This window comes from Oryzias latipes, chromosome 1 (assembly GCF_053564925.1).
Source record: "Oryzias latipes strain Hd-rR chromosome 1, Olatipes_Hd-rR_3.1".
NCBI classification, from domain to species: Eukaryota; Metazoa; Chordata; class Actinopteri; order Beloniformes; family Adrianichthyidae; genus Oryzias; species Oryzias latipes.
Window position 1 is genome coordinate 37,593,836 of NC_136237.1, and position 23,442 is coordinate 37,617,277.

The window sequence follows — 23,442 nt, forward strand, 5'->3', positions numbered from 1 at the left end:
CCCACATCTAAGCTTGAAGCTATAAGTAAAACATACAGCTGACATAATATGCAGCTAAAAATTAGGCAACAAAGCATCAAATGATTTGTAACACAACTCCCAAGTGGGGTGTAAAAAGCCTGCCATTATTGATGCCTTTTAATGTCAGAAGTAAGCTCTCACTGGTGTAGCTGTTGCTTTGACTGGATTTAGATAGCTTTCCATTGTTTAAAAGTGCTTCAGAACACATCAAACATCAGACCAAAGCATTTGGTTTGAATCATCAGGACTAAGCATTCTTTGCCATCATCAGCACCATCGTCATTATTAACATAAACCTCGCAACTCAAACAGATTTTTGTAGAATTTATAAACAGTTTTTTTTTTTTTCCTTGAGGAAGAGAGTGGAATATAAACTGTTGTATTGAAACCCTTCATATACCTCAGAGGTGTGTATATTCACATGAAACGAATGCCTTGCTGCAAAGCTGTGCTCCGTTTAGGGGTGTGTGATATAAAGCCCCACTCACTACCTGTGGTTGCTCTACCCAAGATTTAGTTGTTGTTAATCTTTGGGCGAAAAAGGCATTAAAAACTTAAAATAAGAGCATTGTTTTCCTGTCTAATGCCTAAAAAAAAAAATCACATTTCCACTTTTTCATAGTATACATATTTAGAATTTAAAATGGAAAAGTATTTAAGATGTAAAAAAAAAAAAAAGAAAGGAAAAAAAGGAAAACACCAATATCTCATATGTATGTGTGGGTGGGTGTGTGTGTGTGTATATATATATATATATATATATATATATATATATATATATATATATATATACACACACACACATATACACACTGTGTGTATATATCATAGATATAATCTAAACATGACCATGGTGGCCATGAAGTGCAAATCACTTCAACATTTCAGTCAATGCTAAAACATATTAAAGATCACGACAACAATGCCAAGCAAAACAAAGCAAGTAATTAATAAAATAAAAACCACATCATATTTTAGAAGTCGAAGCAAAATTTCACAAACCAAACCACAATTTCAAAACAATGAAACAAAACAAATATGAAACATATCAGAAAGCCGAAGGAATTTCAGAAATCAAAATGAAATGTTAAAAACTAAACAAAATACGGTAATTGGATGATAAAGTTTGTCCATCATTTCAACAGAAGGTTTTTAAGTATTAAATGATACTGGATATCCTTCTTACTGATCAGAACACCTTTATTAGTATGTCGACATTGAAAACACATAAAAAAACTAAAATATCAAACGTCATCATCTGACTAGTGATGTCCCAGAGGACCTACCTTTTCTGGGTTCTTATTGCATTTTTTTTACCATTAATTTTGTTTTTTCGAAATCTTTCATTTTTATTTAATTGCATTTTTTTTTTTGGAATTGTGTTTGATTTCTGTTGTTTTTTTTGTGTTATTTATTTTGCATCTTTTTTTAAATTATTGTTGTGATCCTTAAAATGTTCATGCGTCAAGTGCATTGTTGGTGTGATCTGCACTTTAAGGCCACCGTAATCATAGCTCCAATCTTTTTTTTTAAATAAATCCAATGAGAAAGAATAGCAAATACTTCAGACTCATTCTTCTCAAGTCCCTAAGAAACGTGTTCTAGCTAACACCCTGTGTAGTGTTTATCTGTCATGTTGGGCAGATGGATCTGGCTGAGTCATTTGCCCTCTTTTACAGCATGTGTGTGCATGTGCATGCTCTCCACATGGATACGTCCACATTATGTCAGTATGGTGCAGATTATTGTGTAAGAATTCGTCCAAAAATACTTTTTTTTCCCTGTGTTTTACCAGAAAAACAGAACAAATCTTAACCAGTAGAGATGACACGTGTTTTAAAATATGCTTTTATTCTGTCAAAGAAAAAAAGTCTTTAGTAAAGTGCAATAAACTTTTGAAAAATTGCTCAATTATAAATGCTTACACTTCAACAAAATCCTTTTTCCATGGGAATAAAAATATAAAAGAATGGCATGTGAGGCGGGTTGGAAGATAATAGATTAATGTCAGAAAATCTATTTAAAGGAAAGTGAGAAAAAGATTAAATATATAACTAATTTGAGCATATTTTTCTTTCATTCCTCCTTTCTGATCTAATAATAACAGTCTATTTGCATTTACAACGCATCCTCTTCCCTGTGTGTGCACGCCACACACACAAACGCACAGATGGGTGATACACGATCTGCCTGTAATGTTCTTAATGTGAGTTTTAGAGATTAGATGATGGAAAATGCCAGAAACACACACACACACACACTCATAGGACCCCTAACCCCCTTGTAGCAACAAACATGTGTGTGTGCGTGTGTGTGTGTGAGCATGAAAACGAAAGGAAGAGAAAGAGCTTTTGACGTTGATGGTTTACAAATGCAGACAAATGATGGGCGAATGACAATTCCCGTAATCGTTCGCCCTCGACCCCCCCACCTCCACTACCACCTCCCCTCCCTCTGGCAATACATCAGTGAGAGTGTGTATTGGAGCGCGTGCTATCCATCAAAGGACAGTGGAAAGAGGGGGAGTCCCGAGCGTCACATCTGTCTGGGAGGGCAGAAAGAGGTAGAGATAGTCAGGCAGCGACTCCGGAAAAAAAAAGAAAAAAAGAAAAAGATTCAGCTTCCTCTCAGGCTGTCTTCCTCTGCCTCCCTGTCTGTCCCTTTTCAAAAGATTTCAGCTCTTTGTGGCTTCGCTATCTTTTTTGGGCATCATGATTTGTGTTCCATTACTGTTCATTGTTCAGACAACCTGACACAATGAAGCCTACATTATGATGCCTAAGATATCAGAAAACACAGTTCAGAGCAGAGCTGTCTGCACAACCGTCAGTAATCCGGGCCAAAAGTGGATTTTATCTTCTAGTTCTTTCTACAATGGATCATTTTAGTGGATCGGAAATGTTGCAATCATCGATGTGTTTTACTCAAATAAGATTGCCAACATATAAAATTTAAAAACATGGTGCTGGGTCTGTTACTGAATTGCCATTCTTGTTGTAAGCAGCTAGAGCAGTTAGATTATTTATCATTTTCGCCTGGTGTTCAGAGTCCAGTTACTTTTTTAAGGCTCTCTTTGTGATTATGTAGCAACACATACTAATATGGTCAAACTGAATAATGCATTGCAATATTATTCATTATTATTTAACGTAGGGCTATTTCCACATAGTTTGATATGCATAGTTATCCCTTTATTCTTTCTTTTTTGGCCAAATGTATTAAATACATATTTTATTCTGAATTTAATTGATTTTTAAAGTAACATGCATGCTTTTTCAAACACTATCATTTGATTGCATCACACTTAACTCTTTCACTGACTTCCTCTGATATCACAGACACTGTTAAAAGTGATGCTGAGTCAAAGGAAAAACCCCTTTTTTCAAAAGCTGGCACCTGTTATACCATAGTGGTAGAAATTCCTTCTTCACACCACTTACGATTACAAATATTTAAACAGTTTTGTGTTTTATTTTTTGTTTCTTACGTTCAGTTGAACTGTTTTTGTAATTGTATATCAAGGTGCACTGGGTGTGGTAATTAAAGTGCTTTAGGGCATGGGGGTGAAAATTTAGGCCGATTTTCCTCATTTCATTTCCCATCATCCATTTCTTATTATTATTTATTGTTTTTGTCCTATTTTTACTTTAAAGCATGTATGCAAAATGAAGTATCATCATCAACCGATTCTACAAAGTTTGTGCTGAAATTTGCAGCATTTTACGTAAAATGTTGTTACCTAAAGATCGCTGAGCTAATTTCAACAGATTTACAATTTCTACAAATCTTGATTAGCACATCCAAGTCCAGCTACAAGTCCTGCAAACCCGTTTCATCAGTGGTTCCTCCCATGTTTGAAAATGAATTAAAAAAGGAAAAAAAAGTGGATTTTTGATTTGTTTGTTTTGACAAGGACATTTCTTGCATTGTTGCATATTGTTCACACTAAATATGTTTCCCTGGATCATTATTTATTCGTACCAGAAGGGGCAATAACATATATGGCTGCAATTCACACTGAATAAAGGGGTAGAACGAGGGGTCTTTGATACGATGAGGAGGCCACAGCTGGGACAAAACCAAAAATTAGTCACGGAAAATAATTCCGAGGCCGGTTTTTGAAAAAAAAAAATGGACAAAGGTTGGATGGTAAATAAAATAATAACACAAACATATAAAAAAAAGTGTTATTCATAAAAGAAGACGTTATTTTTGGTAATGTTCAAAAGTATCTTTTGGACATAACTTTAAAAAACATCAAGCACATAGCGGTGTATAGCGTGTAAATATTCTAACACAAACATAAATTACTAATTAGACTATTTCTTTCTGAAACACAGCACGCTATATATGACAGAATTGTGTCAAAAAATTAGCCTTATGTTCCAAATTACTATATGTATTTTCTCTTGTTTTTTCAAATGTATTATTTGAAATGAAATAAATTGTATTTTATTTCACACCTTCATGCTATTCTTAATTTTTTTTTACACTGCAGTATATCAGTCTTTATCACATTTTTGGATCTTGTTTTGTTTTATTGCTTGGCTGTTAGTTTTGTATTTAGATTAGTTTTGTCAAGGAGTTTACACACAGTGCAAAAACGCTGATACATTTAGTGACTATTTTTTTTCTTAACGTAACAATAAAATTGTCATATTATTCTTTTTTTTTTTTTTTTACTTATTTAAAAATAAAAATAATATCTGCCACTGGGTAACGAATTGTGCACTGAAACATGGAATATCCCGTGCAGTGATTCTTAATGCAATGCATAATTTGAAGGAGAAAATAAGTCTTGTTTTTCCTTTTCCTTCCTTTCCTTGCTTTTCCAAAACAGCTTTAGAAACTGAAGGTGTAAAACTGACATGAACACTTACGCTGACACCAACATTTAAAAGTACAAATGAATTATTAAGCAGAGTCTGGGTGCAGAACGCTGACGGTAAACGTCAGTTGCTTTTTTGTTTGTTTGTGTGATTCTCATTTGGCTTGTAGCTCATCTGTGCAGTTGTGCACGCTGCACACACACTTGCACACACCCAGAGGAAGCAATAACAATCAAATTCCTCCCCAGTCGTCCCTGACCCCTCCCCTCTCCCCCTTTCCATGCCATCCCTCCACCACCACCTTTACCCATTTCTCCGCCTCTTATCTTTGTCCATCTAATTTTATGAGTGTCTGGGGAGTTTGTGTTTGCGTGTGTGTATCATGGTTTGCTGTGTGCACGTCTGTAAGATTGGAGAATGGTGTGTGTGTGCAGCTATAGCGGAGAATGGCTGCCTGTCACATTAGTGGTTGGACGGGCTAAAAAATCACTTATGTAATCACATTTAGGCGCTGGGCCTGGTCATGTTAACCGCTTTATTCAGAGGTATGGATGGATTTTAGGACGGCTGCAGAGATGGGATGATGGACGGACAGAGGCAAAGATCAGGCTCTATTCTTCTTCTTCTTTTTTTATTTTTAATGCACATTCCCCTTACAATAATATTTTGTTTCTAAGTTTTTTTCCTATTCATTGTTAAGTTTAATAAACTTTACTGCTTGGCACTATTTGGCTGCCTACTATCACTGTCCTCTATCCTCTCAATAAGTCTTTTGTGTGCAGAAGAGTTGAAGATTTGACAATAGTTGTCCAAGTTTCTGTTTTCTGGCTCGTGGGCGTGTCTTGCGTGTCTTGATGTCACTCATCATGGAGCACTGGGTTTGCTGGATGCCACTTTGCAAGCATGCACTCTGGGACAGGTTAGCTGTCTATTGTAGTGATATTTGAAGATTCAATCAATTGAGTCACAAACATTATTTTCTATTTACTCTATTCAAGAAGAAAGAATTTCCTAAATCAAACATTTGTTTTTGTTATTCTCAGATGGGCAACCAATGATGTATCTGCAGTTCTAAACTAAGGCAAAAGGCTGCACCACTTTGCAAAAAACATTAAGCACATCCCAAGATCCATTAGCATTTAGATCACCTTTCACTGCAGAAGACTTGACACATTCATTTTCTGTAAGAGTTTTAGTCTCCCACATCACAGCACAAGAACTTTTCTTTATCATTTTATTGCTCCAGTTTAAGTTTGCAGACTTTCATTTATGTACAGCACTCCTAAGCGTCTTTAACAATACATAAATCAAGCTGAGTTCTGGACTTTTACTGGCCTACAGTAGCAGATTCTTTTTTTTTTTCCTTTTACAGTTATTCCTTTGTTATTATGCTTTTGATTATTGTTCTGCTGCATGACCTAGTTTTGTCTTTTATGCTGCTCTTGGATATGTGGACCCATATTTGATTTTTTTAATGCACAAAGTTCATTTAATCAGAAGTTTTACACAATCAAATGGAGTGTTTGAAAAACTTTATTGGAGAAGAAAAATCCATCACACATACATTACTTTAATTATTAGTGTTACTAATACTTTACACTCGAAATATAATTTTAAAATGTACATACAATTAGGATGTTGTTCTTAAAGCAACCTAAAAATGTGATTTACATGAGATTATTCATGACTCTATGGGTCCAAACTCTTCTCAGACTGATGAAGCCAAGGTGCTTTTTGTGTTGTTTAACAGTAGACAAAAAACACCTTGAAGGGTGCTTTAGAGGAGGTAATCTGAGATCCTTTGGGACTTATAGATCCAGACCAAAAGATTAGGGATCTCTTGATCCGATCGTGTCCTCAGTAATCAGGTCCATTCGTGTTCGAAAGTACTGCTTTTTTCTGGACTGAGAGGTCTGAGGTCTTTCCAGGTATCTGTTGTAGCCACTCCTCCAGCTTGGGGGTTACTGCCCTAAGTGCTCCAATTACCACAGGCACCACTGTCACCTTCACTTTCTATGCTCTCTCTAGGTCTTCTCTGAGTCCCTGGGATTTCTCCAGTTTCTTCCGTTCCTTCTTCCTGATATTGCCATTGCTTGCTACTGCCACATCCACCACAACGGCTTTTATAAGCCATTGTGGTGGCTTTGGCCAACCAGACATTGTAGTGGTGGAATGGCAACATTAAGGAGAAGGAACATGATAAATTGGAGAAATACTAAAGAAATAAGAGAAGAACTGGAGAAAGCATGGAAAGCGAAGGTGACAGTGGTGCCTGTGGTAATCGGCCTCTGGCAGAGGACCCGAACTTGGGTCCTTCTGTCAGTTAATAGTTCAGTTAATAGTTACACTTTATTTTTACTTAATTCTTCAAGATACTTCACAGAAGTGCTCTGTTTTAGTATTAAATGATAAAAGAAGGTGAATACAATTAAAAAGGGACCAAAGTGGATCAATTTGTAACAATTGTTACTTTTTTTTTAAATCTGTATCAGCATCAAATGAGTCGGAATCAGAATTTGGACAAAAAATTCTGATTGGGAGATCCCTACAACAGACTGATGAGTAAACCAACTGATCTGTCATTGACAAACAGTAGACGAAGACTGTAAGAATTTGATATGCTTTAGAAGTCAAAGGCTAAATGAAGAGACAGAAGCAACATATAGTAAAAGCAAATAAGGTCTCCTTTTAACAAGATATTTGGTCTGTGACACCAAGCTGGGAGAACAGCCCAGGGCGATTCTAGGTTCAAGTAAAATCATGAATCTTTCCCCAGAATAGCATAGCACTAGACCAGGGGTCGGGAACCTATGGCTCGCGAGCCATATATGGCTCTTTTAATGATCACATGTGGCTCGCAGACAAATCTTTAATTATAGATTTTTTTTTTATCATTAGTCCAGTCCTTCTCGGACGCGATGCGATGCCAGAGGCGCGCAGTAGTAGCAGTGCTTAGAGAGAGAAATCTGCGCCAGCGCTATCAGTTACTATTATCTATTATTTCACAGAGTTTGTACCAGCTGGAAACCTGTGAATTGACGTGCATAAAACTGCGCGCTCCCGTCTCTGAGAAAGAGCGCGCAGATGCGAGGACGGGATGTGTGAGGGAGAAAGCAGAGGGTGGGGGTGAGGGGTTGTGGGGACCGGCAGCAGGTGAATCGCGCAGGGATTGTAAAAACGTAAAACCCGCTGCCCGTCACTCACTGCAGCGTGTGAGTGTGTGTTTGTCTCCCCGTCTACATGTGAGCAGTCTTTGTCACATCTACAGAACATTCAGACCTACGATCACGTTTAAAGTCTCAACGCCTGCATGAAGCAGAAACTCACCACGTATCAACCAGACTAGACCCTCAGCAAAACTACCACGAGAAATACTCATCATTTATTAGCAACAGAATAACAATGTTATTAAAAAGAATCCACAGACTTATTGTACATTAAAAATGTTGAAATTAAATCAAATGCACACATTCATTTGTATATTTAGTTTTAAACATATTGTCACGGACTGAGTTGGATGGCTGTTGGGCCGCGTTGAAAGTTCTGGAGTTCATTGAACGCGTCAAGCAGAGATCTGATTGGCTCTCAGTTCTGTCGCTCAGCCTGTTGTTAGGTAGTTTGGACCAATGGGGTTCAGCTATGGGCCGAATAAGGGAAATGGGAGGGCTGCAGCGGGAGCAGGTGAATATAAAGCTGGGAGAAGCGCTCTCGTGTCAGCGGGAGAGATTCAGGAGTTGCTGAATTAATTGAACGGCGTTTGTTGCGGTCTGCAGTAACCAGAATAAAGAACTTTAAAAGAGGTTAAGTCTCCGTGCCTCAGTGTGGGGAAGGGACACTACATTATTGTATGGCTCTTTCGAAATTACATTTCAAAATATGTGGCATTTATGGCTCTCTTGGCCAAAAAGGTTCCCGACCCCTGCACTAGACACAGGTGAACTTTATACGTGGAGCCTTCAATCTCCCTGGCCTCTGATGAAGTACCGGAGCTGAGGACGAAGGCCGTCTGTAAAGACGACTGAGGAAACATATTCATAAAAAAACTGCACAAGACTATTGCTGACTTAATGGCTTTAGGCTACACAATGTTGAAGCTTTACAAATAGTGAAATGCATGTGAAGACTGGACAAAGTTGATGAACAACTAACAGCTTATTTCCGTGTAAAGATGTGAAGCTTCTCTATCATACAGAGTCCATCTCTGACCTAAAATGTCAACCCCTCAAAATGCAAAGTTTCACTTAATCATAGTTTATATGTTAATAACAATCACAAATCTAATATTTCATCTGGCAGTCTTTTTATATTCATTCTAACACTTAAGTAACAATTAGTTTTGACCATAGAAGAGAAGACGTACTTGTGAAATCACCCACTGATTTGTTTTGGGGCAGCTCGAAGCTTTGCACCAATATGCATAATGGCACAAAGCTGAAAGCTTTTTAGCTGATTTACGTGGATGTGTAACACTTCACTGCTGTCCAGTGTTGCATTTAAGCACAGGGCTGATTTTTCTCCACTTCAGAATCCACTGGAATTACCTGAATTGCGTGAATTTTTAAAGAGTCGCAGTAGTCTAAATATTGTAAAATCTGGAGTTAAACCTACGATCTCAAAGGGTTAAAATTTAGTTACATGTCAATCAAACAACCACATTTCTTTGACCACAGTTTCCATCTTACAATACAATAATTTGGTTTGAAAAAAATGTTTAATTGACTTGGATACTAAACCACTGAATAAGAAACAAAATAAATAAATCTTGAACCAACACAAACTAATTTTATCTGTATTTCAGTTTTGCATTAAAACGAATCTAGACGAGTTAGATATGTTTAGTTCAAAGAGCTCATAACTCTTAAACTGTGAAGTCTGTTGACTCGTTTTGCTTTTTGTTTCAAACCGGCCCTCAACTTGCAGCCCCTCAGTTATGCCACCCAGTACCTGGACTTTTTAAGTCCATCTATCTGTCAAGAAGTCAGTTCTTATTGCAGCTTATGGAGCAAATGTGAAGAGGTTAACTTCCCTCTGCAATTTTTCAAGGAGTTAAAATATCATTCAAAACTTTTAGCATTTCCACTGCGGTTTAAGATATAAGGCAGAAAGGCCAAAAGAGATCATCTAAAGTTTGCATCCCCAAAGTATTTGAAGGACACTTTATTATCCAGAAGGTATATTTGATATTAGCTTTTTATTTTTAACAACTAATCCATGTAAATAGTAGAATCTGAGTTTTTTATTTTTTATTTTTTTGGCCAAAGAAGTCATGTTACAATTGAATAGTTGTAGACATTTTAGATATTGTACTAAAACCGCTGAGGAACATCAGGGGATTATTTTTCAGATTAGTCCTGTTGTGTTCACATCACATGTGTTCTAAACTGTTTAAAGGATTTTCACTCACAGTCTGCTGCACAAATCATGCAGATTTGAAAAATTACTGTGTGGCTCTTTTATTTTGTATTTTAGAAGAAAATTTCACAAAACATTGACCTCTTATCATGGAGAGACTTGTTTAGATGTTTTTGTGTGTGTGATGCATATGTTGAAAGTAAGAACAATCAATGAGAATTAGTCTACAGGAAAAATAATCTTTACCACACAAACTACCAGCATCCTATAACTAGAAGTTAGAATGTGGAACGTACCATTTGGATCCAGGCAAAAGCTAGGATTACATCATGACTTAGCATCTTCCTGATTGTTATTGAATTTTAATCGATTATTGGGAATTAGAGTGCTGAGTACAATGGTACGAATGCAATTTGTTTCTTCATTTTGTTTAGTATGCTAAACATAATATTTCCATAGCTTTCCATGGGAAATCGTTTAATTCTTCCGTGTCGCCCAACAAATCCAGGAATTCAGAAAAAAACAAAGCGAGACAACTGTTGAAGAGTGAAAACACCAAAGCAGAGAACTTCTAAAGTCCCACTCCAATCATCTTTTAAACTACTTAAATGCATCTTATTCAGTTTGTCATCCAGCACTGCACATATTACTGACCGATGATGGCCGTTATTAAAGTCAGGTAAAAAACAGGATGGTGGCCCCTCTGGACCTAGTTTAGAAAACAATGCACACCAGAGAATTTATGAGTACCGATCAAGTAGAATAGACACATTTGCGCTCTATCTACTGGATCAGAGCCCGCCTGTCTTGCAATTTGTCTGCGTTACTGCCCTGTTGAGTAATTTAAACTGATATCTATTTCACATCTTTCTGCTTCTGCACCTCCACAGCTTACAAAAAAGTCTGGACTTAAGGCACGTTATTTGACCTGGTTTAGTTATCTTCAGACATTTCGCTCTCAACGAGCACCAGGAGGAAGGCTTTATCTTTAAAAGCAACATCTTTTTTCACTAATCCCATTTCTCCTGGCTCTGGCGGTTCACTGCATTCCAGCAACAAGTGATTCCAGTGGCACATTTTCTTTTTCAGCTTGTTGTGTGCTTAAAGGAGAAACAGATTTCTATATTTTACACGCTGGGCTTGACGTTTCCTTGTGGCAGTTATATAAAAGTTATGATTTAATTATACCATATGCAAGGGCATCTGGCATGTGAGGAAACCTTGACTGCATTATCAAAATATACAGAAATTTTGATCTAATCACAGAAGTTGCATTTGAAACGTCACAGTCACGGCTTCCAACAATACCGGCTGCAGGTTGAGTTGGTTCTGGTTGCCCGGTCAGTTGCTTTTGTTGCTGGAGCAGATAAAAAAAACAAAAAAAAAACAATGACCTGCACATGGATAATACATGGTATTCGTGCACAGAGCTGCACTTGACAATCCACCCAGGGGCACCCTGCTCATGAACTGGCACTGTTTCCAAGCCGCCAATGGCATCTACCTACCACCTTGAGCAGAGGTGCCTTTGAGCCAATAAATATACGAAACAGCTTGGATATTAAATTTAGACAGCTATTGGTCAGATAGTACAGAAATATAATTACTCTGGCAGTGATCAGCGCTGCAGTATTGAATTGTTTTAAAAAAACGTTGTGTCCCTCTGTCTGTAAGTGTCCAGTCTAGTAAATCCTTATACAGCCTTCAGAGTCTGTCAGGCCTGAATATGTAAGCAGACAAGAAACCACAATCGCTGGGGACGATACTGCTTCCCTGTCCCTGTCACTCTGTCACACACAAACTCCCAGCTGACTCTGCCTCTCCCTCTCTGGTACACACAGACATGCTGTCAGTCTCTTTCAGGTCAGGTCAGGGACACTTTTCCTGCTCGCTTGTTGTATTCACAGTGGTGTAGAGGTTGAGTGGTGACTGTCTATTCCCTTCAAGCTTCCACCTGCCTTTGTCATGCCAGCTTTTACCACTTTTCTTAATATTCTTTTTGCCGAACCTCGGAGCAAGATTATATTAAAGAGTTTAGCCTTCTGAGATAAAAACATGTTAAAATAATATAGATTTCTCCTTCTTTCTTCCCTCCCCTAAGTAATGGTGCTTTATGAAACTGACACTGTATAAGTCAGATGAATTGTATAAACCATAATGGGCTGTGTTGGATTTCATACTGATTAATGCCTAGTGCATATGGTAAGAAATTCTTCAGGCCTCTTTCATAAGTACTGTTTACACAGGCGTAATGCAGTTTTAACCTTTTTGAACTTGTTGGTAGCCTAAGGCTAAGAGCATTCCAAGAGTCTTGCCTTTGCTTACACTGAGGTTTCAAATCATCTGAAAGGTTCTGACATTGATCTAAGCCCAGGGCCAATAGTTTTTCTTTGAGAATGTGATACACTACCAAAAGTCTTTCTACAGGGATGCACTGAAAGTCCAGCAGTAAATATTTGTTCAAGTTGCTGCAGTGTTCAAAACTAATCCTCAAGCCTCCCTTTACTCTAGTTTAAATAAAGAAAAAAATAGGCGGCTGCCAACATGGGATTTCAGTCAAGCAGTGTGGCCGACTGGCTTGTTGCTAGGAGAGTTCTGATTAACGCTGCAATCTGTAATTTATGCTTGATTTTTGTTTGAATGCACCCTCTCACAGCTGTGCAGAAATGAATAGTTACTGTGCTGCTTAAGTACTTGTGCATGCCAAAAGTTAACCTCATACGAACATTAGTGTGCAGACGTCACAAATTGCCACCGTGAGACAAAATCCACCTCCAGTGGAAATCCGGACATCTTCCGTCTGTGTTTTTGTTTCTCTGTCCCTCCTAAACACAAACCTAGTCTGTAGAGGCACATCTTACTTTTCACAAACATTGACATGAATGGTGATGCAGTCTATGTATACTAAAAAATAACTTCCCTATAAAAAGAGCTGACTTTATTCTAATGGAAGATTTTTGAGTGACAATGTAGGCAGAAACACCTGAGAAACAGGGAGAAAAAAAGTGGTTGTAATTGAAGCTTTTAATCTGTTCCTTGATTTAACAAGTCAAAAAAATAAAATCCACCAAAAAAAGTTTGCAAAAGTAAGTGAATACAACTACCAATTGTACAACTGCAGCTTCAAACAGTTTTTGGTGGGGGAAGTTTAAAGGAGGGGAAAAATGAAAACTGAAATCTTTTTCATCTGCTGGTTAAATACAAAGCTTCAAGGGCAGACTGAAAGTGTGCTGCCGAATGATTTAGTTACATTACAACCATTTTGGTGGACACTTTTACCCAGACTTACTTTAAAGTGCGGGACACAATGGCGGGGTCATCTGGGTTCATTATGTACTCCAAGAACTTGAACTTTATAAGTTAAAGATCATCCTTTGTACTTAAAAGGAAACCGTCCTACTGAACAACCATTAATATAATTCCTTAGTTATTATTTTTTCCAGTTTTATTCTTCACTTCCGTGAAAATTGAAATTAGTCCCATTTATAAATCTAGGGGTGCAATTCTACTATTGATGACATTGTGGCATCGCAGATCCAAGATGCCAAAACCAGTCAAATTCCTTTCAGCCAAAATTTGTGGGTAGCACAAAGAATTTGATACATCTATGATGATAACTTAGTGACAGACATCTGTTTAGTTTTCCAAAATTTAATAAAACACTCCTACAATTTCTGTGAATAAAAGCAAGCTGTGAAACTGCAGCTGTGCCGGCTGAAACGTTTAAAACTGGTCATAAGCCAAAAAAAATCTAAAACATTGATCAAATCTGTAACCCCCTTTATAATAGTATGCTGCTGTGTTACTCAAGCACTTCAAATACTTTTCTGTGTTATTCTAAAGGACATTAACTGTGACATCAAAGGTCCTATATTATGCTTTTCTTAAACCTTTTCGAGTAAACCATATCCACAAACATGATGATATATTACCTTTGTCACACTAAAAAACAATATATTTATGAAATATGAGTTATTTTCGCAGCTAACTTTTTTACCCAAAAGTAAGACGAAACCATCTCTGAGGACCGCCTTTCTCTCTGTTTGGGTGTCGCCCACAGAGACAAACATCTAAACTTTTGCAAAGATGGATGTGCATATTGTCCAAAAAAAATAAAAGGAAACTGTTTTGCCGATCATCGCTAGCTCTGCAGAGAAGGTGGTGTGTTTCACCCTGGAGGGGGGTGGGTGTGGGGGGGCAGCAGAGAGTCCTTCTGGAAGGAGCGATTCCTCATTTTAAGTAAGTGAGAACCACTTGTTTTTGTGGATTGGGAGGGGGTGGTGCTCAAAGTAGAGGTTTTTAGAGAAATGCTCAGAAATGTGTGAACGGATCAAAACACAGCTTTGGGGTTGTTGTTTTTTATGAGAAACAAACATTACTAAACATTTTAAATTCTCAAAAAATGCCAAATAAGAGAACAATCGCTGTTTAAAATGTTTCTTATTTTATGAAACAATCTCCTGCTGTTGTATGCTACAAAAACTTGAAACAAAAATTGTTAAAACATTTTCATATATGAACTTCAGGAACTTTGGAATGCAATATTTTCATTGCAGAACATTGTTGCACATCTTGTCTTCGTCACAACTGTACCTATGGGTAGATATGTGCTGTCTGTAGGCATAGACTACTACTACTTGTAGACTGGTTTGTGAGACAGTAGAGTGAAAATGTTGATGTACATGTTTTTCTACGGGCTTGTAGCAAACACACATACAATACACAAGGGTAAGTAAGGGTAATGTAGGTGAGACGCAGGCACGTCCCTTTTTTCAACCCCAAAACCCCACTCACTGCACAAGGGGCCCGATAGTGGTGTTCATGTGATAAGTGTGCGCCCCTTGCACCGTTAGAAGTGAGGAAATTCTACACTGAGAGTGCAGTTTGAGGGGACATCCTGTGGGCACTCACCTATCACGTGCAGACCCCGGGCGTGCAGCATACGCACGTTGTCAGGAAGGAGCCAGTACGTGCACCTTATTAATGACTAGTGTGGCATAAGGGCACCGTACAACAGTAACGCCTGTTCATGCAACGTACATTATCCTTACAAACACTTCACATCACGCTTACTACATGCACAACAACGGTACGTTCCATTTTCATAATGTTCCTTAAGGTGGCCGCAAGGAACCTGCAAGACATACCTGAGCTCCCCTTGAAATGTAGCCGCTCCTGTCGACGATCCTTCACAGGCTTGAAAAACCCTCAGTATACACCCCCATACGGATGCATCTGACTGAGGCTTTATTTTTCCACCTCTGAAGACATAACAGAGATTAAACATAATGCTGCTGTAAACCGGGCCACTTCACAAAGAACAGAAAAGTAGAAAGAAAAAGCATTGTGAAAATGAGAGTTTTAAAGTAAAGGGTCAAATCTGTTAACTATCCTAAATTCATGAAAGGTTTTAACGGTGACACTTCTAAAGCTAACCTCACCCTATGAACACATTTCCACGGCAGTGCAAGACTTCATGATCTAAATTCAACAATAAGCTCCTTTTTCTTGGGATGAACACTTTGTCAGATCAAATATTGGATTATACAGTAGGTGACCTTTAAGAGGATAATATCCACCCTTAGAAAGGATTTTTGTGGGACACTTAAGATCACCAGTTGTGCAAATGGCAGAGCTGTCATTCCAGCAATCGTTTAACAGCTGTATGTTTAAAGGCCTGCTTTCATAAGCAGACTGCGGTCAATGAGCCTTGGTTAGAAAGCGGGAGCACCAAAAGATAAATGACCAGCATTTCATAGCAAAGACCATTAATGATAAAAAGTTCCTAACTACTTCTCTGCCCAAATATCATAAAGTATAAGAGAGTGTGTGCAAAAGTAGACGTCGAAATTCCAACTGATGAAATCCACCCGGCTAAAGCGTGTTTGACCAGACACCATATCGCTAAATCATTACATCATCCATTCCAAGCTAAAGTGATTTTTTTTTTTTTTTTTTTGTCCTTCATGAGGAGAAGGGAGGAGACGTGGCTGAGCTTCAAACCCAATACTGATGCTCATTTTGAATGATCTCTGCCACAAACTCGGAGCTGCTGCCGTTTAATGTTAAGTGCAAAAGTGATGAAATGTTTCTAATACTTTAAAGATGAAATCAAGCTTGATCACTACTGTCGTGTTTTTTAAGACGGACAGGACAGCAGGGTCTAGAAACGTGTTCATAAAAGAGAAAAGTAACAAGAAATCATCATTTTTAAGCTGCAGGGTCATTCCATTCCAACACACGAATATCTACCATGCTAATTGAGTAATAACAAGCAATTACTGTCTCATAGTCAATGACCATGAGGAATTTGTTTGTTGTGTTTATTAATTTTAACACTTCTAAGTGGTTCTGATTCATTGAGCCTCATCCAGCTTTTTTTTTTACCTCCTACAAACTTCAGAAGTGTCTCTTACATACATGTTTTGAATTAGAATAAAAGCCTTTCACATTCATAACATCAATAGACTTCTGTTTGAAAAAGATCCCAAACAAATGTTGCATTTATCTGCATTATGTTAAGGATGGAGGCTTTGAAGAAACACTGATGATTTTTCAAATTTATTTTAAAAGCGTTCCCTGTGGTCGTTTAATTATAAATATACTGTTATAAACCAAAAAAAAAAGAAAAAAAAGAAAAACATCTGGCCCACTAGGACATATTTTCTGCAGGCAGCAGTCGTTCATTAGAAATTCACTTCTAAGTTGTGGGCGGGACCATTGCAGGGTGAAGCAGGGAGCTCGTGGCCCACCCAGAGGGATTTTCTATGTCACAAATACACTTTTTTTTTTCCAAACACTTTTTGTGTCTGCTCCTGATTCACAATTATTTAAATTAAGAAGTACTCACAAATGCCTTTTTGAGCTTGATTCTCATATTTTTCTTCCATCATTAGAGAAAACCCCCAAAACATAATTTTCATCTGATTTCATCCATTAAAACCCATTCAATACACGCTTTTTTAGTGTAATTCTCCGACAAAATGAGAATGTGGGATTATTTAGAGTCAACGTAGGGAACAATTTTAAGCACAGTTTAATGACTGTGTTTTTCAGTTTGAGGAGCTTGAGGACTTTTGCAAAGAAACAAGTAAATGCTTGACACGTTTTTCTTTCATTAATTTCTAAATAAAGCACACTCATTTTCTGTTATCTAGTTCTGTATATGAATAGGATTTCTATCTTATCAAATAGATTAGAATTGGCATGATCATTTATTAGGTATATTCATTTCCTTATATGAACCATGTTGCTGATACCTCTTTCTTTTTTTGTCTTGTGTTTTAAACTTAAATAACCTAGAATTTTTATATTGTATATTCCATAGAAATCTGTGCCTAATCCATTTACCAAAAATACATTTCAATGTATTGCTTTCATTTCTTTCCTTCCTTAATTAATATACATCTTTTTGTATTTTTTGTCATACAAATATGATTGAAGATGGACAATAGAAAGATACAGTGTATTTATGGGATGTCCCATCCTCATTTCAGGTCTTTGGATGAAATATCTGAGTTGAGGCCATTGCTGCACCCTGAAGGCTCTGGTAAGTGATCTTCTTCTCCTCCAACGTCTGTCAAAATCTTTAATTTGACTTTGTCAAAAGTTAATGGTCCATGTTCTTTCTCTGTTTTTGAAAAATAACAAATAGGTTTATCATTTTCCGCATGTAGTCAGTCTCCATTGTGGTATGGGTGCAGTTTCAGTGCAGGCCTTCAATAAGATACATCTTGCCCTAATTATATGAATTTGTTGTAAGAAATCAAAATAAGAAACTCGTTTTAATCTAAACAAGACTCTCTGCAAAGTGGAAAAAAAAACAGCTTGTATTTATATTGTGCTTTTCACCTTCATGCTAGGACTGACACGCTTTACAAATCGCACTCCCTTCACCCGTTTACCCACATTCACACAAGGATGGTGTCAGAGCTGCCATGCGTGGTGCTATCCATACTTAACATAAGAACAAAAGAAAATAAAATATGCTGTTAAAGTAAACTGATTATTCACCGTTTTTAACCCACCCAGGTTCAATATGTGGTCTAGTGTTTTGCCCAAGCCCACTTTTACACGCATCAGTGGGCGAAGAAGGAATTGTACCTGCGATTAGAGGTGGACCACTTTATCTCTGCACCAAGTCCCTCCACATTTGGGAGGTGGGAGGGGAACCACACCAGGGGTTATTTGCAAGCAAACAGGAAGCCCAATTTTCAGAGAGATCAGGTTTTGCTTGTTCACCCAAAGTTTAGGACTTTCCCAGAAAAAATATCTTTGGGGTGTATCAAGATGCTCAATGGAAAAGCATAGTTGGTTAGATTAAATTGCTTTAAAACTGTGATATACTGCCTCTTGCACACTGCACACTTTTTTTGGTCATACCCAGTTAGGTCTTTCAGGAAAGTTTAATCTGCTTGCTCATACAGTAAAAAGGGATAATGTCTTTTATGAGTCTTATTCCCAGATGTGAGTAAAGTAAAATAAACTGATAAAGTAAAAAAAAAAGTTTCAGTTGAAAAAAAGCAGACTAGTTTTGCTTCAGTTATGGTCTGCTGCTCTCCCCCACAGCCCTGTCCTCACACATAGAGAACAGTGCTGCTTTCAAGTCTGTGCGTACATTCTGTGTGTCCTCAGTGCACTGTAGACTGAGAGGAGTAGGTCTTCAGGGGCTGCTCTGTACCCAAAGCTCATTTTAATGTATGTAAAGGCTATGGCTCACTGGAGAACCTGTACAATGGACTGATCACCCAGAGGGATGTGTCAAAGAACAGTGTGTGTGCAAGTGTGTGTCAGAGAGAAGAGAGACAGTGGCCGAGGTTTGGACATGCGCCAATGCTCTGCTTGCACGCTGCAATTTTAGCCCCTGACACTTGCACACACCCATGCATGGACACACACTCACATACACACTGGTGGACCCTGATGTCTGACATATTTGCATATGGCTGTCCTCTGTGGCAGGACTTTGCAGTTCTAGTCTATCCTCAAAAATTCGACAGCAGTCATTCTCTAATTCAGCTTGCTGGTGTGCATATGTACAGATTTTTCACACATCCTGTTCAGCTACTGCAAACTAAGTTCGGCCCAACTTCAGAACCTTAATGTAATCATTTCCATATTTGCAGAAAGGTGTGTATATGCTGGTCACAAGGTTAGATCATTTTGCATGTTTAGCATTTGGTCAAACTCTATTGATTATTAAAAATGCTAACATTATTTATTTTTGTCAAAGCTGGTGCTATGATGGAAACCCAAACCTAACATTGCAGCGCTCTTAATTGAAAAAGAAAAAGAGACCATTTTTAGCATTTTGACTAACTAGTACCTCTTATAGGTAAACAAGAAAACAATGGTAAAGCAGCAGAGAACATTTTCACTGACGTAGAGTGCAGCTCTACCTTCTGTCGTGATGTCCATCTTCTTTTTTTTGTCTCCATGTGTCTGTTAGTCAGTCATGAATGAAAGTGTGAATCTAAAAAATATGTAAAAATGTCTGTTAAATGTCTTTTTCCCAATTAATAAGTAGAATGCCAATAAAAGTCTAAAATACAAGGAGTGTTTCCTTAGTGGTGACTAAGGACTGTAGAAGAGATTAACATCAAATATTACAATCTCTACCTTAATGATCACTCGTCAGTCAAAGGTCTTATCTGAGCACAATTTCGATGTAAAAGGTCCAGGCCAGGGTGGACAATCCTGGTCCTAGAGATTCACCACTCTGCTTTTTATCCCAGCTGTACACCTGATCCAGGTAATCAGCAGCAAGAGGTGCAGGGTGAGCTGAAAAGCAGGCAGGATGGTTGATCTCAAAGACCAGGTATAGGGGCAGCCTTGGTCTAGGCCATAGATATGTTAATAAACAAAAAAATGTCTACCGTAACCCACTAAACTGCAAGAGAAGCATGAATTGCTACATGCAGACTGACCAGAGTTTTATCAGATTAAAAAAAACATACCAAAAAAAACAAAAAAAACTGTACATTTGTTTATTTGAAGTGTAAATTTGGCTTTGCAGTCAAAGAGAAATTGTTCCTTTATGCAAACTGACTCCAGTGGCCCTTCGAGGAACTCTAACATTTAGTACTTTCATATTTGCTCAAGATTGATGGCAGCTTGGCTGAAGACAAGGTCTATGTTCACCCAGGTCACGCTTAATGTAGGTTCAGCACAGGACTGGCACCCCGGACACAAGGGTTCAATTGTTGGGGGGGATTGGGGGGGGGGGGGGGGGGGGGGGGGTTGAGCGTCATCCAGAGTTAGTTAGTCCTTTGGCAAGACCCTTTGCGCTACCGCTTAACTATGTAGCCACAGGAAGGCCCCAGTCTGGGTCCCTCTGTGCCAGCCCCCAGCCTGGATAAAATACAGTGCGTAAAAGTCTCTGCCAAATCCCCTGTGCGAATCAGTGAAAGCAGATTCACTGTGGCGACCCCTGAAGGGATACGCCGTAAGGTAAACAAAGACATTGTAAACGTAGGTTTATGTTATTTTTTAAAAGAAGAGCTGATGTCTGATTTCCAAACTTAGGCAGAAGAAGAATCTTATAGCTGGAGGTTCTCCATCACATTCTAGGATTTCAAGATCTAGGAGAAACGTGTACTTATAAGTTCCAGGGAATTTATTTTGCACCTATGTTTGACCACCAAATAATGGAGAAGTCTGATCACTCTGTTCTGTATTTGCAATGGCTTATCAAACTGTAACAAGCTTGAAGAAGAGGGCCAGAAACAGTTCAGTGGGCTTTGGCAAGAAACCTTTTTGAAGTTATAAATAAAAAAGCCCAGGATTCAATTCACTAATACTTCAATTTAGCTTTTTGAGATGTTTTGTCTTTGCATCTGCTTGTGTTTGTTCTTTCCATTTGTTGGTGTATTGTAAACCATTGCTGCAGTGTGTGATATGCTTCACCATGTGGGTGTATCATGTGGCCCAGATTGTTGTGAGTATTGTGAGGGCTGGACAGGGTTGAGCAGTCGGACTAGATGATCCACAGAACTCTAAAGCAGTTTGGTTTGCTTGAATCACCATAACCTCTGAAGCTTAATGAGACAAAGTTCATTGGACATGTCTTATGCAGCCCATGCATAATCAGACAAAGGTTACTGTGAAGGAGTGTGTCTGCACTCCAGGTATCTGACACTTGAGTTTCCACCTGTTGTTTCTTTCGTTCTTTTTTTATTATTGAGCAGCACTGTGGACTCTATCAGTAGAAATTTAAATTAGCTCTTTTAAAGTGATGAGATCTGATGACTGTTTTAAACTTTACAGGCCAACGTGTTTTCTTCTTTTACAGATCTACAAAACAAAGAACAAAAAGAAGCATTTTTTTGAGTCAATGTAGAGAAAGCAGGTATTAGATTTATGTCACTTCAATACCTAAGTGGATGGGTATTCAGTGTAACACTCATCTTTTTCAAGGATTGAAGGTAATGAATGGGCACTGCATAAAACTCAACATGAAACAAAAGTGAAGGGTTTAGTGTTCCTGCAGTACTCAAAGATTCATTTATGAGACGACATTGGCTATTTCCTTTCAGTTCATCCATCATTCACGTGGTTCATGAAAAAGCTGCTGGTAAAATTATACTTCAAGTTTTATTTAGTCCTAAGAATGCATGTGGAACAAAAATTTCTGTCTGTTGTTTCTGTCAAAACAAAATTTCTGCAGCATGTTGATGTCAGGATTTTACACGCAATTCTTGTTTTTGTAAATATGCATTTTAGCATTCAGATGAGGAATAAATTGTGTTCTTATCAATTAAGAGAAGAGCACTGGTGATCTAATGGAGCAAATCAGATCCGTAAGGTTAAAAACCTCGTTGGGCTCCTTTGTGCAGGTGTGTCTGCAGAAACTCCAGAGAAGCAGTTGTTGTTGCACATCAATTGAAAAAAGGTTACAGGGTTATTTCCAAACAATGTGAAATCTATCACTCCACAATAGGAAGGATTATTTTCTTGGGGAAAACATTTAAGGTAGTTGCCAACCTTGCTTAGAAGGGAATGTCCTGGCGATTTAGCCGAGGTCAGATTGTGCAGCATCCACAAAAACGAAAAAGCATCCAAAGGCCCCACCCAACTCTCCATAAATTTGTGTTGAATGTTAAAGTTAATAAATGGAAAGTTTTCTGCAATTTAGTTGCTGCAAAAGTTGCCTATAAGCCTTCCTTAAAAGAAGAGAGCAAGAGGACAAACTCTTCATAAGTTTCACAAATGGAATCTGAACGCATTTAAGATTAATGTAGAAAAGGAAACGTTTTTAACCCTTTAACACCAGAGATGTCGCCATCGATTTGCGACAAATGACCAACGTAAAGTGTTACATAACAGAAGGACGCTTTTCTCCATGACAGAATCAGCGCATTTACGTTCATTACTTAAATGTTTAAAGAGTTATGGTTGTCGAAAGAATGTCAAAACAGGACCTAAAGCTCTGGTGAACAAGGATTAAATAAAAGAAAAGACAAATTCTTACCATAGTAAACAACACCACATCAACAAAATAACTATTAAGCACAGTGGTGGTGGTGATAGGGTTGTTTCGCCTGAATCTTAAATCACTCTGTATCTAAATATTGGTCTATTTTCTGCAATTCACAAAGCTTAAGTTTAAATGAAAAGGAAACGGATTTTAATTACACAGAACTTACAAAAGAGAGAATACATTAAAGAATACATTTGCCTCACAACCTGACTGAAATGTTCTAATGGCTTTCTAATTTAGTCAAATTATGATTATAAATAATATATTTGTGTTTATAAAAATTTTTGCGGAAAGTAAACTACTTATAAAGGGAAAATAAAAATAAAAAAGGTAAAAAGTTACAAGTTTGTTTGGCTTTTTAACATTTTGATTAATGTTATTTTCCTTTCAGTTTGGTTTTAGATCTTTTTTTCAATTTTCCAAATCCTTGTGAATTTACAAAAGAAATATTCAGGTATTCATTGATTAGTGTAAAATATTTATTACTAATTTTATGGACAAGCAAAGTGAGAAAATTACCTCTGTCATTTGGTGTCAGTCATCATCTGCGCCCTTTGCTTCAAGTGGCTGACAAACTGGCAGTCACCCATTAAAAGTACCGGTAATCCCAAAAAACTACTGTTCTTGTTATAACTTTTGTAGGCTGGGCTCCTTGATGTGAAGGTCAATCCAGTTCTTCTGCTGCCCATGGATGAGGTCAGCCCCCCCTTCTCCCAAAAATGTCAACAACCCCTCCCACCTCAGAGCAGATATACAGCTTAT

The 23,442-nt window shown here is 37.8% G+C and overlaps 1 protein-coding gene across 9 annotated transcripts in view; it reads left to right on the plus strand.

Moving 5' to 3' along the window:
• The window catches only part of tenm3 (teneurin transmembrane protein 3), a 709,086-nt gene that overhangs the window by 269,380 nt on the left and 416,264 nt on the right, over positions 1–23,442 (plus strand). For all 9 annotated transcript variants that reach the window (XM_078946824.1, XM_078946819.1, XM_078946845.1 and 6 more), the window contains one exon: positions 17,699–17,751. The gene's annotated coding sequence lies outside the window, so the exon portion shown is untranslated. The remainder of the gene's footprint in view (positions 1–17,698; positions 17,752–23,442) is intronic.